We start from the raw sequence: 6,000 nt of genomic DNA on the forward strand, positions 1-6,000 counted from the left end.
CAAAAAATTTTGACCTAAATCAGCATAAAGCTTTAATTTCTTTGAAAATCTTTAATTTAAAATATTTTGACTGAAGGAATTGCTTAGATCAAAGGGACCAGATAGGACACAGCTCTAATTCAGATCATTATTTAGAAAGACTCAATTAGTGAGGACCTGGAGATTTTGGCAGGAAATGTACTTAATTCTATAGTTTTTCAGGTATGCTTTCATAGCCTGCTATTTTACTTGCTTGCACACTCTTTTTCTCATTAATAAGTTCAGAAGTAGAAACTTCCTCAGCCATTCTTCCCATAGGCTTGCAGAGTTGACAGTATTCCTGTATAAATGTTCTCCCTGTGCAAGCATTCACTTTGGTTCCTTGAAGGGGGTTTTCCAGCCTGTCTGGTGACACACGCCGTGCGTTGCCAAGCAATAATGGAAATGAACCCATCAACTCATGGTTGCCTTCCCAGGATAATCTGCTGCCCCATCTGCGCCTTTGCAGCAAACTTCTGCTCTTCCAACATCTGCCCAATGGTTATTATACAATCCATTTAATATATTCCCGAGGAGCCATAACCACCGCTGTGCCTAGATGGGAGACCAATGAGGCCTCAGCAGACATGCCAGAGCAACCTCTCCAGGGGATTGAACAGGAGCCAGATTCACCACAGTCAGTTAAGTACACATTCCTTTGGTACATGTGTGGCTAATCTACTTTTAATTGAGCTCCATTGTTTTCATATATTTAGTAAACAAACGTGCATAGGTACAAAAGCTGCTGCTTGTTGACAACACAAACAGTATGCAGCTTGCTGGAGCTTTGGGCAGGCACCCTTGGCAGTAGATGTGGTAGAGCGTATTTCATGAGCAGACATATTTCTTTGTGCTTTTTGCATTTTTTCTTTTTTTTTTTTTCTTTTTCTTTAACATTTCCTGGATCTTTTTGTCCCAGCAGCCTATTCTATGTGATTTTCACAGCTGAGTGTAGGTGCAAACACAATGTCCTGCTCCATGCAGAGACATCTGTGTGCCAGCATTGTAAGAGGGTATGAAGTGGATTTTGTCTTAGGTTTGCTCTCACTTTTTTTTGATTAATATTAAGCCTCTTTAGACTGGGCTAAAAAGGCAGGGTTCTGCCACTGTGGTGACTCTTTTATAGCCTTACAGGGAACAGAGACATGTCATTCACTTTTCACCTACCTTTGAAAGAACAAGCATTCTATATTTTTCTTTCCCTGTTGTTATTCAATATTCTGCATATGATATTTAGAGAAATCTTGACATCCTTTGTTTGGTGTGTTAGATGAATGGCTGGTAGCCAAAAGAATAGGGCAGCCCCAAAACTAGGTTCAGGTCATTTACTTCCTTGTTTTGGCAATGGTTTTAATTTGCTTTCTATTGCATGTAAGGTGGTCTGGGAAGACATACCTACATCAGGACTAATATCTGATTCCTGTTAGGGAATGAGGGATGAGAGACATTTGGGGCAGTTTCTGGATCAGTACTTTGCTTAGATCCATCATATCTCCTGTGGAAGCCCAGGGGAGCTGCCCAAAAGCCATCCCCCTTTCTACCAAGCCTGACCCTGTTCTCACTGTCACTGCAAGGAGGGTAAGATGGATTATTGGCAAAGACAGTGGTCTCCTCATTCCTTCCATTGAGAGCAGTAAAAAATATTTTAGTGGTTGGATAATCTTTGCTGGTACACATGTGGCATGATGGCAGCTCTTCTCCTGGCAGGTGGTCATGCATCTCTAAGCAGTCTCATTGTGCTTAATTCACCCCAGGGTTACATCCTACCAGGGGCTCCTGCTGCAAGACAGCTCTCAGCTCTTTGCAGAGGTGAGGGGGAGGGATGCTGCATGCGTTCATCAGGATGCTGTCCTTCATCTTAGCAAAGTCTCAAAGTGACATCTAGTGGAATACCTAGTCTCTGTGGGGAAATTTAATTAAACCACAGTCCCTTTATACCAGCACAAATATTGTGAAGGAAAACAACTCAACTCCTTTGACATTTTTACAAATAGGTTCAGTGGAAACTGCTGTGTTTACTTTAACTGACATTTGTTTTTTCAGTCAATTATCCCTCAGCCTTTTTTTCTTCCATAATTTATTACATGCCGCTCAGCCATAATAATAAATACAAAGTTGTTCCCCCTTTCTGTTGTTGTCTTGCAGGCTATGCTATGAACAAATGAAATAAAAATGAGTGCCCCTAATCTCCCTTGCTTTTCCATCTCTGTGGTAGCCTCAAACTATTTATTATGGACCTTAGCAGTCTCATATGGAGCAGAGTTTAATCCCAAATGTGAACAGAAGATTAGTCTGAAACTCTAGTGGTTTTTTTCCTCATGCTTATGTCCTGCTTCAAAATGCATGAAAGACAATGAGGGTTGTTTGGGGTTTTGGGGTTTTTTTTTGTTTGTTTGTTTGTTTGTTTTTTTTTTATTTCAGTGGTCTTTTGAGCAACCCCTTTAACCATGACACTTAAAAACATCTTTTAGCCAGATGACGTCTTTCTTGCTTAGTTGCTCTTTCTGAACTAAGAGACAAACGCTCCATCTTTATTCAGTTCTTTACTTCTCACTTCTATGTTTTTCCCAAGAATTTCAGGAAATCTTTAGAACTTTCCAAAGAAAATGTACCCAAAAATCCAGTTTGTAAAAGGAAGGCCCTTATAACAGGGGATGGAATCACAGACTGGACTTCTGTTTCCATTGGTTTCAATGCTTGGATTGTAGCCAAAGATGCAATGAAAAATTATTTTTCAGGTTCTTCAATAAAAAGCTGTCTGAATAGAGAAGAAACATGTCCTTTTTTTATTTCACTTGCTGTTTTAGAATGAAAATAATATCATTGCAAGGGCAGAGCATGTTCTTCACAACTCTTTGGTATGCAGCAGCTGTGCTTTAAGTGATTTAAGAAAAAGCAGTGAAACAACAGACTGCACTATGCACTCATTTAATCCATCAGGTACTGTCATGCTGCTAACTTTCCTTTGTGCAGAGAAATAATCTGATCTTTAGTTAAAATCTTTTATTGAAGCAAACCAAATATTTTACAGCCAACATCCTTCAGTTGGTCAATTTTATCTGAAAATGTTTCCATTTTCTGAACAGTTATTTTTGATAAAATCCTACCATTTGAAAGCTATTTTTCTTCCTTTATTCTTCATAAAGAGCAAAAGGAGAACCTCAAGAGCTACATAAAGCTTTATATTCCATCTGGGAAGCTCATCAGCCATCCACAGAAATGAAGCTATTTAAAGTAACAGTAAATAGAGATGTGAACATTTGGAATTTGGAAAGCTGAATCCACTGGAAATAAGTTATTTTTCAAAGTCCTTTTCAATATGGGTTTTGCCAATAATACAGTGAATCTGGGACATATCTAATGATTCTATAAAAATCCTTTATGTTCAGTCTATCAAATACTTAGGAAAACAGGAGGACCAAAAAAGAGAGGAGGAAGGAAAATTTATAGCAAATCAATATAGAAATCAGCTGTATTTTATCAGGATGTGACAGTGTTTATTTTTTTATTCCTTATGCCTAAAACTTATGTGCATGCTTGCTTAGAAACGCTTCCTTGCCCTAAAATGTTTAACGATTAAATATTTAGAAAACCAGTTAGGAAGAGGGATTTCCTTTAATCAGTTTGGAACTTAACAGTTCACTTATGTTTTAATTGGGATACATTGGAAAATGCCCTTCAGATTACAATTGTCCTTTTGAGCCATAGGTTTGCTTTCATTTCTGCAGTAAGTTCCACAGGTGGCAATGGAAGGGGCTTGGTATGGCTCCTAGAGGAACTGAAATAAGGGGGGGGGGAAAGGAAAATCAAGACAAAAATTCAGAATGTGGTATGTACTTACTGCACTGACTTTCCTATGAGTCTGGTTTTCCTGATGTGATACTAAGCCTGGGTTTCACCATGTATGGATGAAGAGCTTCTCTTACTCTTGACTGACTCTAGTGGGGCATCAAAGAAATCCTCTGACTTACATTAATGTAAAACCAAAACAAAAGACTAATTGGGACATTATAATTAAGTTCACCACACAGAATGCATGGGGCCACACCTTTGCTAATGTAAATTCCCAAAGGAGCTTTTTAACTGGAAAGGGAGACAAATGGTGTGAGTGCAACACAATACCCTGGGGAAAGCTGAAGTGAGTAATCCTGCTTGGAGAAAGAGTGGAGCAGCCCAAAGGCTGAGGTTGCCATCCCGGCTAGAACACTGAAACAGAGCAGTTGAAAAGAAGAGAAGGGACCTATAGTCTGCACTGACATATTTTAATTTAAACACCTCAAATCAGCTTCTTTCTTTCCCCTTCCCCTTCCCCTTCCCCTTCCCCTTCCCCTTCCCCTTCCCCTTCCCTTCCCTTCCTTTCCTTTCCTTTCCTTTCCTTTCCCTCTTCCTTTCCTTCTTTCTCTTTTTCCTGCCTTAATTCATAAAGAAGTTGGCAGCTTCTTAAAGGTTGGTTTCATTGAAATAAAGCATTTGAACAGCTCTAAAAATGTGACCCATCAAGGCCACCACCATTGACATCTCAAGCACAGCAAAATAGCAGAGATACCCTACTGCAAATTTTGTGACAAGATGAGTTCAAACCTTGAGAGTGAATAGCTACTTCTGTATCAAATTATGTAAAATGATATAACCTTTTTTATGAGGTACTATTTAATAAGGATATTTTTATTAGTTTTAAGTTTAACGTAATTTGATTGAATGTATTCATTGAGATAGGATTTTTAAATTGTCATTCCGTGTTTCACGTTACCTCCTGAAAGAAATAAATGAATGAATGATCTTTACTTCAAATACAGATGTTTATCCTAGAATAAGGGCCAGATCTTACCAGTTCAGCCCAAATTAGAGACTAATGACAACCTTCTGAGTGTGATTCTGGCCCTGGTAACAAAAAAAAAAAAAAAAAAAAATGACAACACGAGAGAGCTACACCTGTGCTTGTCAATAAGCAGTTTCTTCAGAGAAGTTAGACAAGCATGTGACACAGACACTACTGCATATAATTTCTAATTTCCTGAGAACCAGTTTACTTTTGACCACCAGCAGGGTTTCTTTGTTTTTCATTAGGACATGGCTAAAGCTCTCTGAGTAACTATATCCAGATTGCTAATGAAAAAATATTGTCTGGAGTCACACATGTAATCTGCAGACTGTGGGTACAATGAGGGTAGAGAGCAATGTATCAACCTGTGCTTGTACTGAGTGGCTTTGTTACCACATCACTGCCTCAACTGAGCCTATATTGTGCTGCTTATTTTGACAGATGTGTGTGAAAACCTGCCTCTAGGTGGAGTTTCCATAGATTAGTTCTTTCGCAGACTTTGGGCCCTTTCATCTTTCCTTCCTTTTCTTTTTTTATTTTTGACTCAGTGCCCTATCCTGGCTAGTGAAAATTGAATTGAATTCTAATTAACTTAATAGAAATAGCATAGATTCTTATATTCTGGGAAATGTAATGCATTGGAACAAAATTGCCTCCATTTTCACATTGTGCTTCAATTGCAAATGATGCTCATCATGTACTGTAATATTTTTTGGTGAGGACTGACAGATTTCCTGAGACAGTTCTGTGCAGTCAAAACTGTATGATAAGGCAGGCTGGGCTGGGCTGTGGATAGTAACAAATCTGTCATTGCTTGTACAGCCACAAAAGCAGAGACTCCTTCATAACTACAAAATCAGTGTGGTGCAAACAAAGGACAGATCCTTCCTGAAACCAGAATAAACCTGATTCTGATGATCTGGGGCCCTATGAACTCGCTCTCCATATTTCCATCCAGTGCCAACAAGGCTGTAGTTGTTTTAAAATTCACCATGTGCTTCTAGGGTGCTATCCTGTCTTCTTATTTGCCCTCTGCTCTCCCATGCATTTCAGCCAAAGTTTTATCTACAAATGCCTCCTTACAGATCAGACTTCACCTCGTTCTTATGGTGGTGTAAAGTTGATGCCCGGGGCACAGGGGGAGAAGAAGCAGAAGAGGG

Source organism: Vidua macroura, chromosome 4 (genome assembly GCF_024509145.1).
Source record: "Vidua macroura isolate BioBank_ID:100142 chromosome 4, ASM2450914v1, whole genome shotgun sequence".
NCBI lineage: Eukaryota > Metazoa > Chordata > Aves > Passeriformes > Viduidae > Vidua > Vidua macroura.